Raw genomic sequence first — 14,864 nt, forward strand, 5'->3', positions numbered from 1 at the left:
TTGTTGGCAGACACGAAGTGATCTGAGAGTCTCAGTTTCAGCTGCAGAGAATAATCACATCAGGGAAGAAGATGTGCCCATAACAAGTCAGCCTTTCTCTGCAATTATCTGGTTACATAGAGGAATTGTATGATTCCAGTACCTATATAATGCACATTTGTCACAGAAATTGTTCCTTACGGCCACACCACCCTGAATAAGCCCGACCTCGTCTGATCTCGGAAGCCAAGGAGGGTTGGGCCTGGTTAGTACTTTAATGGGAGACTGCTTGGGAATACCAGGTGCTGTAAGCGTTTTGTCTTCTCTCGACCACCTGCATGTCTTTTGTTGCAACGTCTGATCACCCTGTGACACATGAGGAAGTTGGCCATCTTCAGCTGCTGCTGCTTTGTTGGAAGACACGAAGTGATCTGAGAGTCTCAGTTTCAACTGAAGAGAATAATCACGTCAGGGAAGAAGATGTGCCGACTACACATCAGCCTTTCTCAGCAATTATCTGGTTACATAGAGGAACCGTATGATTCCTGTACTTATATAATGCACTTTTGTCAGACCCATTGTTGCTTACGGCCACACCACCCTGAACATACCCGACCTCGTCTGATCTTGGAAGCCAAGCAGGGTTGAACCTGCTTAGTACTTGGATGGGAGACTGCTTGGGAATACCAGGTGCTGTAAGCATTTTCTCTTCTCTCTACAACCTGCATGTCTTTTGTTGCAACGTCTGATCACCCTGTGACACATGAGGAAGTTGGTCATCTTCAGCTGCTGCTGCTTTGTTGGCTGACACAAAGTGATCTGAGAGTCTCAGTTTCAGTTGCAGAGAATGATCACATCAGAGAAGATGATTTGCCCGCTACACATCAGCCTTTCTCGGCCATTATCTGGTTGCATAGAGGAACCGTATGATTCCAGTACCTATATAATGCACATTTGTCAGAGACATTGTTGCTTACGGCCACACCACCCTGAATAAGCCCGACCTCGTCTGATCTCGGACACCAAGAAGGTTGTACCTGGTTAGTACTTGGATGGGAGACAGCTTGGGAATACCAGGTGCTGTAAGCTTTTTCTCTTCTCTCTACCACCTGCATGTCTTTTGTTGCAACGTCTGATCACCCTGTGACACGTGAAGAAGTTGGTCATCTTCAGCTGCTGCTGCTTTGTTGATAGACACGAGGTGATCTGAGAGTCTCAGTTTCAGCTGAAGAGAATAATCACATCAAGGAGGAAGATGAACCAACTACAAGTCAGCCTTTTTCGGCAATTATCTGGTTACACAGAGGAAGTGTATGATTCCAGTACCTATATAATGCACATTTGTCACCGATATTGTTGCTTACGGCCGCACCACCCTGAATATACCTGACCTCGTCTGATCTTGGAAGAAAAGCAGGGTTGGGCCTGGTTAGTACTTGGATGGGAGACCACTTCGGAATACCAGGTGCTGTAAGCTTTTTCTCTTCTCTCTACCACCTGCATGTCTTTTGTTGCAACGTCTGATCACCCTGTGACACATGAGGAAGTTGGTCATCTTCAGCTGCTGCTGTTTTGTTGGCTGACACGAAGTGATCTGAGAGCCTCAGTTTCAGTTGCAGAGAATGATCACATCAGAGAAGATGATATGCCCGCTACACATCAGCCTTTCTCGGCAATTATCTGGTTGCATAGAGGAACCGTATGATTCCAGTACCTATATAATGCACATTTGTCAGAGACATTGTTGCTTACGGCCACACAACCCTGAACATGCCCGACCTAGTCTGATCTCGGAAGCCAAGCACAGTTGGGCCTGGTTAGTACTTGGATGGAAGACCTCTTGGGAATACGAGGTGCTGTAAGCTTTTTCTCTTCTCTGTACCACCTGCATGTCTTTTGTTGCAACGTCTGATCACCCTGTGACACATGAGGAAGTTGGTCATCTTCAGCTTCTGCTGCTTTGTTGGCAGACACAAAGTGATCTGAGAGTCTCAGTTTCAGCTCGAGAGAATAATCACGTCAGGGAAGAAGATGTGCCCACTACTTATCAGCTTTTCTCGGCAATTATCTGGTTACATAGAGGAACTGTATGATTCCAGTACCTATATAATGCACATTTGTCACAGTTATGGTTGCTTACGGCCACACCACCCTGAATATGCCCGACCACGTCTGATCTCGGAAACCAAGCAGGTTTGGGCCTGGTTAGTACTTGGATGGTAGACTGTCTGGGAATACCAGGTGCTGTAAGCTTTTTCTCTTCTCTCTACCACCTGCATGTCTTTTGTTGCAACGTCTCATCACCCTGTGACACATGAGGAAGTTGGTCATCTTCAGCTGCTGCTGCTGTGTTGGCAGACACAAAGTGATCTGAGAGTCTCAGTTTCAGCTGCAGAGAATAATCACGTCAGGGAAGAAGATGTGCCCACTACACATCAGCCTTTCTCGGAAATGATCTGGTTGCATAGAGGAACCGTATGATTCCAGTACCTATATAATGCACATTTGTCAGAGACATTGTTGCTTACGGCCACACCACCCTGAACATACCCGACCTCGTCTGATCTCGGAAGCCAAGGAGGGTTGGGCGTGGTTAGTACTTGGATGGGAGACTGCTTGGGAATACCAGGTGCTGTAAGCGTTTTCTCTTCTCTCTACAACCTGCATGTCTTTTCTTGCAACGTCTGATCACCCTGTGACACATGAGGAAGTTGGCCATCTTCAGCTGCTGCTGCTTTGTTGGAAGACACGAAGTGATCTGAGAGTCTCAGTTTCAACTGAAGAGAATAATCACGTCAGGGAAGAAGATGTGCCCACTACACATCAGCCTTTCTCAGCAATTATCTGGTTACATAGAGGAACCGTATGATTCCTGTACTTATATAATGCACTTTTGTCAGACACATTGTTGCTTACGGCCACACCACCCTGAACATACCCGACCTCGTCTGATCTCGGAAGCCAAGCAGGGTTGAACCTGCTTAGTACTTGGATGGGAGACTGCTTGGGAATACCAGGTGCTGTAAGCGTTTTCTCTTCTCTCTACAACCTGCATGTCTTTTGTTGCAACGTCTGATCACCCTGTGACACATGAGGAAGTTGGTCATCTTCAGCTGCTGCTGCTTTGTTGGCAGACACAAAGTGATCTGAGAGTCTCAGTTTCAGCTACAGAGAATAATCACGTCAGGGAAGAAGATGTGCCCACTACAAGTCAGCCTTTCTCTGCAATTATCTGGTTACATAGAAGAAGTGTATGATTCCAGTACCTATATAATGCACATTTGTCACAGCTATTGTTGCTTACGGCCGCACCACCCTGAATATGCCTGACCTCGTCTGATCTTGGAAGAAAAGCAGGGTTGGGCCTGGTTAGTACTTGGATGGTGGACTATCTGGGAATACCAGGTGCTGTAAGCTTCTTCTCTTCTCTCTACCACCTGCATGTCTTTTGTTGCAACGTCTGATCACCCTGTGACACATGAGGAAGTTGGTCATCTTCAGCTGCTGCTGCTTTGTTGGCAGACACAAAGTGATCTGAGAGTCTCAGTTTCAGCTACAGAGAATAATCACGTCAGGGAAGAAGATGTGCCCACTACAAGTCAGCCTTTCTCTGCAATTATCTGGTTACATAGAAGAAGTGTATGATTCCAGTACCTATATAATGCACATTTGACACAGCTATTGTTGCTTACGGCCACACCACCCTGAACATACCCGACCTCGTCTGATCTCGGAAGCCAAGGAGGGTTGGGCGTGGTTAGTACTTGGATGGAAGACCTCTTGGGAATACCAGGTGCTGTAAGCTTTTTCTTTTCTCTCGACCACCTGCATGTCTTTTGTTGCAACGTCTGATCACCCTGTGACACATGAGGAAGGTGGTCATCTTCAGCTTCTGCTGCTTTGTTGGCAGACACGAAGTGATCTGAGAGTCTCAGTTTCAGCTGCAGAGAATGATCACATGAGGGAAGAAGATTTGCCCACTACAAGTCAGCCTTTCTCGGCAATTATCTGGTTACATAGAGGAACCGTATGATTCCAGTACCTATATAATGCACATTTGTCACAGACATTGTTGCTTACGGCCACACCACCCTGAACATGCCCGACCTCGTCTGATCTCGGTAGCAAAGGAGGGTTGGGCCTGGTTAGTACTTGGATGGGAGACCACTTGGGAATACCAGGAGCTGTAAGCTTTTTGTCTTCTCTCGACCACCTGCATGTCTTTTGTTGCAACGTCTGATCACCCTGTGACACATGAGGAAGTTGGTCATCTTCAGCTGCTGCTGCTTTGTTGGCAGACACGAAGTGATCTGAGAGTCTCAGTTTCAGCTGCAGAGAATGATCACATCAGGGAAGAAGATGTGCCCATAACAAGTCAGCCTTTCTCTGCAATTATCTGGTTACATAGAGGAATTGTATGATTCCAGTACCTATATAATGCACATTTGTCACAGAAATTGTTCCTTACGGCCACACCACCCTGAATAAGCCCGACCTCGTCTGATCTCGGAAGCCAAGGAGGGTTGGGCCTGGTTAGTACTTTAATGGGAGACTGCTTGGGAATACCAGGTGCTGTAAGCGTTTTCTCTTCTCTCTACAACCTGCATGTCTTTTCTTGCAACGTCTGATCACCCTGTGACACATGAGGAAGTTGGCCATCTTCAGCTGCTGCTGCTTTGTTGGAAGACACGAAGTGATCTGAGAGTCTCAGTTTCAACTGAAGAGAATAATCACGTCAGGGAAGAAGATGTGCCCACTACACATCAGCCTTTCTCAGCAATTATCTGGTTACATAGAGGAACCGTATGATTCCTGTACTTATATAATGCACTTTTGTCAGACACATTGTTGCTTACGGCCACACCACCCTGAACATACCCGACCTCGTCTGATCTCGGAAGCCAAGCAGGGTTGAACCTGCTTAGTACTTGGATGGGAGACTGCTTGGGAATACCAGGTGCTGTAAGCGTTTTCTCTTCTCTCTACAACCTGCATGTCTTTTGTTGCAACGTCTGATCACCCTGTGACACATGAGGAAGTTGGTCATCTTCAGCTGCTGCTGCTTTGTTGGCTGACACAAAGTGATCTGAGAGTCTCAGTTTCGGTTGCAGAGAATGATCACATCAGAGAAGATGATTTGCCCGCTACACATCAGCCTTTCTCGGCAATTATCTGGTTGCATAGAGGAACCGTATGATTCCAATACCTATATAATGCACATTTGTCAGAGACATTGTTGCTTACGGCCACACCACCTTGAATAAGCCCGACCTCGTCTGATCTCGGACACCAAGAAGGTTGTACCTGGTTAGTACTTGGATGGGAGACAGCTTGGGAATACCAGGTGCTGTAAGCTTTTTCTCTTCTCTCTACCACCTGCATGTCTTTTGTTGCAACGTCTGATCACCCTGTGACACGTGAAGAAGTTGGTCATCTTCAGCTGCTGCTGCTTTGTTGATAGACACGAGGTGATCTGAGAGTCTCAGTTTCAGCTGAAGAGAATAATCACATCAAGGAGGAAGATGATGTGCCCACTACAAGTCAGCCTTTTTCGGCAATTATCTGGTTACACAGAGGAAGTGTATGATTCCAGTACCTATATAATGCACATTTGTCACCGATATTGTTGCTTACGGCCGCACCACCCTGAATATACCTGACCTCGTCTGATCTTGGAAGAAAAGCAGGGTCGGGCCTCGTTAGTATTTGGATGGGAGACCACTTCGGAATACGAGGTGCTGTAAGCTTTTTCTCTTCTCTGTACCACCTGCATGTCTTTTGTTGCAACGTCTGATCACCCTGTGACACATGAGGAAGTTGGTCATCTTCAGCTTCTGCTGCTTTGTTGGCAGACACAAAGTGATCTGAGAGTCTCAGTTTCAGCTCGAGAGAATAATCACGTCAGGGAAGAAGATGTGCCCACTACTTATCAGCTTTTCTCGGCAATTATCTGGTTACATAGAGGAACTGTATGATTCCAGTACCTATATAATGCACATTTGTCACAGTTATGGTTGCTTACGGCCACACCACCCTGAATATGCCTGACCACGTCTGATCTCGGAAGCCAAGCAGGTTTGGGCCTGGTTAGTACTTGGATGGTAGAATATCTGGGAATACCAGGTGCTGTAAGCTGATTCTCTTCTCTCTACCACCTGCATGTCTTTTGTTGCAACGTCTGATCACCCTGTGACACATGAGGAAGTTGGTCATCTTCAGCTGCTGCTGCTGTGTTGGCAGACACAAAGTGATCTGAGAGTCTCAGTTTCAGCTGCAGAGAATAATCACGTCAGGGCAGAAGATGTGCCCACTACACATCAGCCTTTCTCGGAAATGATCTGGTTGCATAGAGGAACCGTATGATTCCAGTACCTATATAATGCACATTTGTCAGAGACATTGTTGCTTACGGCCACACCACCCTGAACATACCCGACCTCGTCTGATCTCGGAAGCCAAGGAGGGTTGGGCGTGGTTAGTACTTGGATGGAAGACCTCTTGGGAATACCAGGTGCTGTAAGCTTTTTCTCTTCTCTCGACCACCTGCATGTCTTTTGTTGCAACGTCTGATCACCCTGTGACACATGAGGAAGGTGGTCATCTTCAGCTGCTGCTGCTTTGTTGGCAGACACGAAGTGATCTGAGAGTCTCAGTTTCAGCTGCAGAGAATGATCACATGAGGGAAGAAGATTTGCCCACTACAAGTCAGCTTTTCTCGGCAATTATCTGGTTACATAGAGGAACCGTATGATTCCAGTACCTATATAATGCACATTTGTCACAGACATTGTTGCTTACGGCCACACCACCCTGAACATGCCCGACCTCGTCTGATCTCGGTAGCCAAGGAGGGTTGGGCCTGGTTAGTACTTAAATGGGAGACCGCTTGGGAATACCAGGAGCTGTAAGCTTTTTGTCTTCTCTCGACCACCTGCATGTCTTTTGTTGCAACGTCTGATCACCCTGTGACACATGAGGAAGTTGGTCATCTTCAGCTGCTGCTGCTTTGTTGGCAGACACGAAGTGATCTGAGAGTCTCAGTTTCAGCTGCAGAGAATAATCACATCAGGGAAGAAGATGTGCCCATAACAAGTCAGCCTTTCTCTGCAATTATCTGGTTACATAGAGGAATTGTATGATTCCAGTACCTATATAATGCACATTTGTCACAGAAATTGTTCCTTACGGCCACACCACCCTGAATAAGCCCGACCTCGTCTGATCTCGGAAGCCAAGGAGGGTTGGGCCTGGTTAGTACTTTAATGGGAGACTGCTTGGGAATACCAGGTGCTGTAAGCGTTTTGTCTTCTCTCGACCACCTGCATGTCTTTTGTTGCAACGTCTGATCACCCTGTGACACATGAGGAAGTTGGCCATCTTCAGCTGCTGCTGCTTTGTTGGAAGACACGAAGTGATCTGAGAGTCTCAGTTTCAACTGAAGAGAATAATCACGTCAGGGAAGAAGATGTGCCGACTACACATCAGCCTTTCTCAGCAATTATCTGGTTACATAGAGGAACCGTATGATTCCTGTACTTATATAATGCACTTTTGTCAGACCCATTGTTGCTTACGGCCACACCACCCTGAACATACCCGACCTCGTCTGATCTTGGAAGCCAAGCAGGGTTGAACCTGCTTAGTACTTGGATGGGAGACTGCTTGGGAATACCAGGTGCTGTAAGCATTTTCTCTTCTCTCTACAACCTGCATGTCTTTTGTTGCAACGTCTGATCACCCTGTGACACATGAGGAAGTTGGTCATCTTCAGCTGCTGCTACTTTGTTGGCTGACACAAAGTGATCTGAGAGTCTCAGTTTCAGTTGCAGAGAATGATCACATCAGAGAAGATGATTTGCCCGCTACACATCAGCCTTTCTCGGCCATTATCTGGTTGCATAGAGGAACCGTATGATTCCAGTACCTATATAATGCACATTTGTCAGAGACATTGTTGCTTACGGCCACACCACCCTGAATAAGCCCGACCTCGTCTGATCTCGGACACCAAGAAGGTTGTACCTGGTTAGTACTTGGATGGAAGACAGCTTGGGAATACCAGGTGCTGTAAGCTTTTTCTCTTCTCTCTACCACCTGCATGTCTTTTGTTGCAACGTCTGATCACCCTGTGACACGTGAAGAAGTTGGTCATCTTCAGCTGCTGCTGCTTTGTTGATAGACACGAGGTGATCTGAGAGTCTCAGTTTCAGCTGAAGAGAATAATCACATCAAGGAGGAAGATGAACCAACTACAAGTCAGCCTTTTTCGGCAATTATCTGGTTACACAGAGGAAGTGTATGATTCCAGTACCTATATAATGCACATTTGTCACCGATATTGTTGCTTACGGCCGCACCACCCTGAATATACCTGACCTCGTCTGATCTTGGAAGAAAAGCAGGGTTGGGCCTGGTTAGTACTTGGATGGGAGACCACTTCGGAATACCAGGTGCTGTAAGCTTTTTCTCTTCTCTCTACCACCAGCATGTCTTTTGTTGCAACGTCTGATCACCCTGTGACACATGAGGAAGTTGGTCATCTTCAGCTGCTGCTGTTTTGTTGGCTGACACGAAGTGATCTGAGAGCCTCAGTTTCAGTTGCAGAGAATGATCACATCAGAGAAGATGATATGCCCGCTACACATCAGCCTTTCTCGGCAATTATCTGGTTGCATAGAGGAACCGTATGATTCCAGTACCTATATAATGCACATTTGTCAGAGACATTGTTGCTTACGGCCACACAACCCTGAACATGCCCGACCTAGTCTGATCTCGGAAGCCAAGCACAGTTGGGCCTGGTTTGTACTTGGATGGAAGACCTCTTGGGAATACGAGGTGCTGTAAGCTTTTTCTCTTCTCTGTACCACCTGCATGTCTTTTGTTGCAACGTCTGATCACCCTGTGACACATGAGGAAGTTGGTCATCTTCAGCTTCTGCTGCTTTGTTGGCAGACACAAAGTGATCTGAGAGTCTCAGTTTCAGCTCGAGAGAATAATCACGTCAGGGAAGAAGATGTGCCCACTACTTATCAGCTTTTCTCGGCAATTATCTGGTTACATAGAGGAACTGTATGATTCCAGTACCTATATAATGCACATTTGTCACAGTTATGGTTGCTTACGGCCACACCACCCTGAATATGCCCGACCACGTCTGATCTCGGAAGCCAAGCAGGTTTGGGCCTGGTTAGTACTTGGATGGTAGACTGTCTGGGAATACCAGGTGCTGTAAGCTTTTTCTCTTCTCTCTACCACCTGCATGTCTTTTGTTGCAACGTCTGATCACCCTGTGACACATGAGGAAGTTGGTCATCTTCAGCTGCTGCTGCTGTGTTGGCAGACACAAAGTGATCTGAGAGTCTCAGTTTCAGCTGCAGAGAATAATCACGTCAGGGAAGAAGATGTGCCCACTACACATCAGCCTTTCTCGGAAATGATCTGGTTGCATAGAGGAACCGTATGATTCCAGTACCTATATAATGCACATTTGTCAGAGACATTGTTGCTTACGGCCACACCACCCTGAACATACCCGACCTCGTATGATCTCGGAAGCCAAGGAGGGTTGGGCGTGGTTAGTACTTGGATGGTAGACTGCTTGGGAACACCAGGTGCTGTAAGCTTTTTCTCTTCTCTCGACCACCTGCATGTCTTTTGTTGCAACGTCTGATCACCCTGTGACACATGAGGAAGGTGGTCATCTTCAGCTGCTGCTGCTTTGTTGGCAGACACGAAGTGATCTGAGAGTCTCAGTTTCAGCTGCAGAGAATGATCACATGAGGGAAGAAGATTTGCCCACTACAAGTCAGCCTTTCTCGGCAATTATCTGGTTACATAGAGGAACCGTATGAATCCAGTACCTATATAATGCACATTTGTCACAGACATTGTTGCTTACGGCCACACCACCCTGAACATGCCCGACCTCGTCTGATCTCGGTAGCCAAGGAGGGTTGGGCCTGGTTAGTACTTAAATGGGAGACCGCTTGGGAATACCAGGAGCTGTAAGCTTTTTGTCTTCTCTCGACCACCTGCATGTCTTTTGTTGCAACGTCTGATCACCCTGTGACACATGAGGAAGTTGGTCATCTTCAGCTGCTGCTGCTTTGTTGGCAGACACGAAGTGATCTGAGAGTCTCAGTTTCAGCTGCAGAGAATAATCACATCAGGGAAGAAGATGTGCCCATAACAAGTCAGCCTTTCTCTGCAATTATCTGGTTACATAGAGGAATTGTATGATTCCAGTACCTATATAATGCACATTTGTCACAGAAATTGTTCCTTACGGCCACACAACCCTGAACATGCCCGACCTAGTCTGATCTCGGAAGCCAAGCACAGTTGGGCCTGGTTTGTACTTGGATGGAAGACCTCTTGGGAATACGAGGTGCTGTAAGCTTTTTCTCTTCTCTGTACCACCTGCATGTCTTTTGTTGCAACGTCTGATCACCCTGTGACACATGAGGAAGTTGGTCATCTTCAGCTTCTGCTGCTTTGTTGGCAGACACAAAGTGATCTGAGAGTCTCAGTTTCAGCTCGAGAGAATAATCACGTCAGGGAAGAAGATGTGCCCACTACTTATCAGCTTTTCTCGGCAATTATCTGGTTACATAGAGGAACTGTATGATTCCATTACCTATATAATGCACATTTGTCACAGTTATGGTTGCTTACGGCCACACCACCCTGAATATGCCCGACCACGTCTGATCTCGGAAGCCAAGCAGGTTTGGGCCTGGTTAGTACTTGGATGGTAGACTGTCTGGGAATACCAGGTGCTGTAAGCTTTTTCTCTTCTCTCTACCACCTGCATGTCTTTTGTTGCAACGTCTGATCACCCTGTGACACATGAGGAAGTTGGTCATCTTCAGCTGCTGCTGCTGTGTTGGCAGACACAAAGTGATCTGAGAGTCTCAGTTTCAGCTGCAGAGAATAATCACGTCAGGGAAGAAGATGTGCCCACTACACATCAGCCTTTCTCGGAAATGATCTGGTTGCATAGAGGAACCGTATGATTCCAGTACCTATATAATGCACATTTGTCAGAGACATTGTTGCTTACGGCCACACCACCCTGAACATACCCGACCTCGTCTGATCTCGGAAGCCAAGGAGGGTTGGGCGTGGTTAGTACTTGGATGGAAGACCTCTTGGGAATACCATGTGCTGTAAGCGTTTTCTCTTCTCTCTACAACCTGCATGTCTTTTGTTGCAACATCTGATCACCCTGTGACACATGAGGAAGTTGGTCATCTTCAGCTGCTGCTGCTTTGTTGGCTGACACAAAGTGATCTGAGAGTCTCAGTTTCAGTTGCAGAGAATGATCACATCAGAGAAGATGATTTGCCCGCTACACATCAGCCTTTCTCGGCAATTATCTGGTTGCATAGAGGAACCGTATGATTCCAGTACCTATATAATGCACATTTGTCAGAGACATTGTTGCTTACGGCCACACCACCCTGAATAAGCCCGACCTCGTCTGATCTCGGACACCAAGAAGGTTTTACCTGGTTAGTACTTGGATGGGAGACAGCTTGGGAATACCAGGTGCTGTAAGCTTTTTCTCTTCTCTCTACCACCTGCATGTCTTTTGTTGCAACATCTGATCACCCTGTGACACATGAGGAAGTTGGTCATCTTCAGCTTCTGCTGCTTTGTTGGCAGACACGAAGTGATCTGAGAGTCTCAGTTTCAGCTGAAGAGAATAATCACATCAGGGAAGAAGATGTGCCCACTACAAGTCAGCCTTTCTCTGCAATTATCTGGTTACATAGAAGAAGTGTATGATTCCAGTACGTATATAATGCACATTTGTCACAGCTATTGTTGCTTACGGCCGCACCACCCTGAATATGCCCGACCTCGTCTGATCTTGGAAGCCAAGGAGGGTTGGGCGTGGTTAGTACTTGGATGGAAGACCTCTTGGGAATACCAGGTGCTGTAAGCTTTTTCTCTTCTCTCTACCACCTGCATGTCTTTTGTTGCAACGTCTGATCACCCTGTGACACATGAGGAAGTTGGTCATCTTCAGCTGCTGCTGCTTTGTTGGCTGACACGAAGTGATCTGAGAGTCTCAGTTTCAGTTGCAGAGAATGATCACATCAGAGAAGATGATATGCCCGCTACACATCAGCCTTTCTCTGCAATTATCTGGGTGCATAGAGGAACCGTATGATTCCAGTACCTATATAATGCACATTTGTCAGAGACATTGTTGCTTACGGCCACACAACCCTGAACATGCCCGACCTCGTCTGATCTCGGAAACCAAGCAGGGTTGGGCATGGTTTGTACTTGGATGGAAGACCTCTTGGGAATACCAGGTGCTTTAAGCTTTTTCTCTTCTCTCTACCACCTGCATGTCTTTTGTTGCAATGTCTGATCACCCTGTGACACATGAGGAAGTTGGTCATCTTCAGCTTCTGCTGCTTTGTTGGCAGACACAAAGTGATCTGAGAGTCTCACTTTCAGCTCGAGAGAATAATCACGTCAGGGAAGAAGATGTGCCCACTACTTATCAGCTTTTCTCTGCAATTATCTGGTTACATAGAGGAACTGTATGATTCCAGTACCTATATAATGCACATTTGTCACAGTTATGGTTGCTTACGGCCACACCACCCTGAATATGCCCGACCTCGTCTGATCTCAGAAGCCAAGCAGGTTTGGGCCTGGTTAGTACTTGGATGGTAGACTGTCTGGGAATACCAGGTGCTGTAAGCTTTTTCTCTTCTCTCTACCACCTGCATGTCTTTTGTTGCAACGTCTGATCACCCTGTGACACATGAGGAAGTTGGTCATCTTCAGCTGCTGCTGCTTTGTTGGCAGACACAAAGTGATCTGAGAGTCTCAGTTTCAGCTGCAGAGAATAATCACGTCAGGGAAGAAGATGTGCCCAGTACACATCAGCCTTTCTCGGAAATTAACTGGTTGCATAGAGGAACCGTATGATTCCAGTACCTATATAATGCACATTTGTCAGAGACATTGTTGCTTACGGCCACACCACCCTGAACATGCCCGACCTCGTCTGATCTCGGAAGCCAAGGAGGGTTGGGCCTGGTTAGTACTTGGATGGAAGACCTCTTGGGAATACCAGGTGCTTTAAGCTTTTTCTCTTCTCTCTACCACCTGCATGTCTTTTGTTGCAACGTCTGATCACCCTGTGACACATGAGGAAGTTGGTCATCTTCAGCAGCTGCTGCTGCTTTGTTGGCAGACACGAAGTGATCTGAGAGTCTCAGTTTCAGCTGCAGAGAATGATCACATCAGGGAAGAAGAAGTGCCCATAACAAGTGAGCCTTTCTCGGAAATTATCTGGTTACATAGAGGAAGTGTATGATTCCAGTACTTATATAATGCACATTTGTCACAGAAATTGTTCCTTACGGCCACACCACCCTGAATATGCCCGACCTCGTCTGATCTCGGAAGCCAAGGAGGGTTGGGCCTGGTTAGTACTTTAATGGGAGACTGCTTGGGAATACCAGGTGCTGTAAGCGTTTTCTCTTCTCTCTACAACCTGCATGTCTTTTGTTGCAACGTCTGATCACCCTGTGACACATGAGGAAGTTGGTCATCTTCAGCTGCTGCTGCTTTGTTGGAAGACACGAAGTGATCTGAGAGTCTCAGTTTCAGCTGAAGAGAATAATCACGTCAGGGAAGAAGATGTGCCCACTACACATCAGCCTTTCTCAGCAATTATCTGGTTACATAGAGGAACCGTATGATTCCTGTACTTATATAATGCACTTTTGTCAGACACATTGTTGCTTACGGCCACACCACCCTGAACATACCCGACCTCGTCTGATCTCGGAAGCCAAGCAGGGTTGAGCCTGCTTAGTACTTGGATGGGAGACTGCTTGGGAATACCAGGTGCTGTAAGCTTTTTCTCTTCTCTCTACAACCTGCATGTCTTTTGTTGCAACGTCTGATCACCCTGTGACACATGAGGAAGTTGGTCATCTTCAGCTGCTGCTGCTTTGTTGGCTTACACAAAGTGATCTGAGAGTCTCAGTTTCAGTTGCAGAGAATGATCACATCAGAGAAGATGATTTGCCCGCTACACATCAGCCTTTCTCGGCAATTATCTGGTTGCATAGAGGAACCGTATGATTCCAGTACCTATATAATGCACATTTGTCAGAGACATTGTTGCTTACGGCCACACCACCCTGAATAAGCCCGACCTCGTCTGATCTCGGACACCAAGAAGGTTGTACCTGGTTAGTACTTGGATGGGAGACAGCTTGGGAATACCAGGTGCTGTAAGCTTTTTCTCTTCTCTCTACCACCTGCATGTCTTTTGTTGCAACGTCTGATCACCCTGTGACACGTGAAGAAGTTGGTCATCTTCAGCTGCTGCTGCTTTGTTGATAGACACGAGGTGATCTGAGAGTCTCAGTTTCAGCTGAAGAGAATAATCACATCAAGGAGAAAGATGAACCCACTACAAGTCAGCCTTTTTCGGCAATTATCTGGTTACACAGAGGAAGTGTATGATTCCAGTACCTATATAATGCACATTTGTCACCGATATTGTTGCTTACGGCCACACCACCCTGAATAAGCCCGACCTCGTCTGATCTCGGAAGCCAAGCAGGGTTGGGCCTGGTTAGTACTTGAATGGTAGACCGCTTGGGAATACCAGGTGCCTTAAGCTTTTTCTCTTCTCTCTACCACCTGCATGTCTTTTGTTGCAACGTCTGATCACCCTGTGACACATGAGGAAGTTGGTCATCTTCAGCTTCTGCTGCTTTGTTGGCAGACACGAAGTGATCTGAGAGTCTCAGTTTCAGCTCGAGAGAATAATCACGTCAGGGAAGAAGATGTGCCCACTACTTATCAGCTTTTCTCGGCAATTATCTGGTTACATA

At 46.8% G+C, this 14,864-nt stretch overlaps 34 pseudogenes; all 34 read left to right on the forward strand.

Moving 5' to 3' along the window:
• The first annotated feature begins 174 nt into the window (after nt 1–174).
• On the forward strand, nt 175–293 carry LOC140288591 (5S ribosomal RNA; annotated as a pseudogene).
• Nucleotides 294–562: 269 nt separating this feature from the next.
• LOC140280040 (5S ribosomal RNA) lies at nt 563–681 on the forward strand (annotated as a pseudogene).
• A 656-nt stretch (nt 682–1,337) lies between these two features.
• On the forward strand, nt 1,338–1,456 carry LOC140300378 (5S ribosomal RNA; annotated as a pseudogene).
• A 269-nt stretch (nt 1,457–1,725) lies between these two features.
• LOC140295522 (5S ribosomal RNA) lies at nt 1,726–1,844 on the forward strand (annotated as a pseudogene).
• Nucleotides 1,845–2,113: 269 nt separating this feature from the next.
• On the forward strand, nt 2,114–2,232 carry LOC140298834 (5S ribosomal RNA; annotated as a pseudogene).
• A 269-nt stretch (nt 2,233–2,501) lies between these two features.
• LOC140309219 (5S ribosomal RNA) lies at nt 2,502–2,620 on the forward strand (annotated as a pseudogene).
• A 269-nt stretch (nt 2,621–2,889) lies between these two features.
• Nucleotides 2,890–3,008, forward strand: LOC140313595 (5S ribosomal RNA; annotated as a pseudogene).
• Nucleotides 3,009–3,277: 269 nt separating this feature from the next.
• LOC140279018 (5S ribosomal RNA) lies at nt 3,278–3,396 on the forward strand (annotated as a pseudogene).
• Nucleotides 3,397–3,665: 269 nt separating this feature from the next.
• On the forward strand, nt 3,666–3,784 carry LOC140300523 (5S ribosomal RNA; annotated as a pseudogene).
• A 269-nt stretch (nt 3,785–4,053) lies between these two features.
• On the forward strand, nt 4,054–4,172 carry LOC140299742 (5S ribosomal RNA; annotated as a pseudogene).
• Nucleotides 4,173–4,441: 269 nt separating this feature from the next.
• Nucleotides 4,442–4,560, forward strand: LOC140288592 (5S ribosomal RNA; annotated as a pseudogene).
• Nucleotides 4,561–4,829: 269 nt separating this feature from the next.
• On the forward strand, nt 4,830–4,948 carry LOC140313606 (5S ribosomal RNA; annotated as a pseudogene).
• A 269-nt stretch (nt 4,949–5,217) lies between these two features.
• Nucleotides 5,218–5,335, forward strand: LOC140297008 (5S ribosomal RNA; annotated as a pseudogene).
• Nucleotides 5,336–5,607: 272 nt separating this feature from the next.
• On the forward strand, nt 5,608–5,726 carry LOC140284936 (5S ribosomal RNA; annotated as a pseudogene).
• Nucleotides 5,727–5,995: 269 nt separating this feature from the next.
• On the forward strand, nt 5,996–6,114 carry LOC140291245 (5S ribosomal RNA; annotated as a pseudogene).
• A 269-nt stretch (nt 6,115–6,383) lies between these two features.
• Nucleotides 6,384–6,502, forward strand: LOC140300525 (5S ribosomal RNA; annotated as a pseudogene).
• A 269-nt stretch (nt 6,503–6,771) lies between these two features.
• LOC140306245 (5S ribosomal RNA) lies at nt 6,772–6,890 on the forward strand (annotated as a pseudogene).
• Nucleotides 6,891–7,159: 269 nt separating this feature from the next.
• Nucleotides 7,160–7,278, forward strand: LOC140288594 (5S ribosomal RNA; annotated as a pseudogene).
• Nucleotides 7,279–7,547: 269 nt separating this feature from the next.
• On the forward strand, nt 7,548–7,666 carry LOC140280045 (5S ribosomal RNA; annotated as a pseudogene).
• Nucleotides 7,667–8,322: 656 nt separating this feature from the next.
• On the forward strand, nt 8,323–8,441 carry LOC140300379 (5S ribosomal RNA; annotated as a pseudogene).
• Nucleotides 8,442–8,710: 269 nt separating this feature from the next.
• LOC140296520 (5S ribosomal RNA) lies at nt 8,711–8,829 on the forward strand (annotated as a pseudogene).
• Nucleotides 8,830–9,098: 269 nt separating this feature from the next.
• On the forward strand, nt 9,099–9,217 carry LOC140302224 (5S ribosomal RNA; annotated as a pseudogene).
• Nucleotides 9,218–9,486: 269 nt separating this feature from the next.
• Nucleotides 9,487–9,605, forward strand: LOC140284810 (5S ribosomal RNA; annotated as a pseudogene).
• Nucleotides 9,606–9,874: 269 nt separating this feature from the next.
• LOC140306257 (5S ribosomal RNA) lies at nt 9,875–9,993 on the forward strand (annotated as a pseudogene).
• A 269-nt stretch (nt 9,994–10,262) lies between these two features.
• On the forward strand, nt 10,263–10,381 carry LOC140297264 (5S ribosomal RNA; annotated as a pseudogene).
• Nucleotides 10,382–10,650: 269 nt separating this feature from the next.
• On the forward strand, nt 10,651–10,769 carry LOC140302230 (5S ribosomal RNA; annotated as a pseudogene).
• Nucleotides 10,770–11,038: 269 nt separating this feature from the next.
• On the forward strand, nt 11,039–11,157 carry LOC140299472 (5S ribosomal RNA; annotated as a pseudogene).
• Nucleotides 11,158–11,813: 656 nt separating this feature from the next.
• On the forward strand, nt 11,814–11,932 carry LOC140289486 (5S ribosomal RNA; annotated as a pseudogene).
• Nucleotides 11,933–12,201: 269 nt separating this feature from the next.
• On the forward strand, nt 12,202–12,320 carry LOC140291442 (5S ribosomal RNA; annotated as a pseudogene).
• A 269-nt stretch (nt 12,321–12,589) lies between these two features.
• On the forward strand, nt 12,590–12,708 carry LOC140270341 (5S ribosomal RNA; annotated as a pseudogene).
• A 269-nt stretch (nt 12,709–12,977) lies between these two features.
• On the forward strand, nt 12,978–13,096 carry LOC140307111 (5S ribosomal RNA; annotated as a pseudogene).
• Nucleotides 13,097–13,368: 272 nt separating this feature from the next.
• Nucleotides 13,369–13,487, forward strand: LOC140275680 (5S ribosomal RNA; annotated as a pseudogene).
• Nucleotides 13,488–13,756: 269 nt separating this feature from the next.
• LOC140299848 (5S ribosomal RNA) lies at nt 13,757–13,875 on the forward strand (annotated as a pseudogene).
• Nucleotides 13,876–14,531: 656 nt separating this feature from the next.
• Nucleotides 14,532–14,650, forward strand: LOC140301002 (5S ribosomal RNA; annotated as a pseudogene).
• The last annotated feature ends 214 nt before the right edge of the window (nt 14,651–14,864 follow it).

The sequence above is a fragment of the Leuresthes tenuis genome, unplaced genomic scaffold (genome assembly GCF_036924035.1).
Source record: "Leuresthes tenuis unplaced genomic scaffold, fLeuTen1.0.hap1 SCAF_1, whole genome shotgun sequence".
NCBI classification, from domain to species: domain Eukaryota; kingdom Metazoa; phylum Chordata; class Actinopteri; order Atheriniformes; family Atherinopsidae; genus Leuresthes; species Leuresthes tenuis.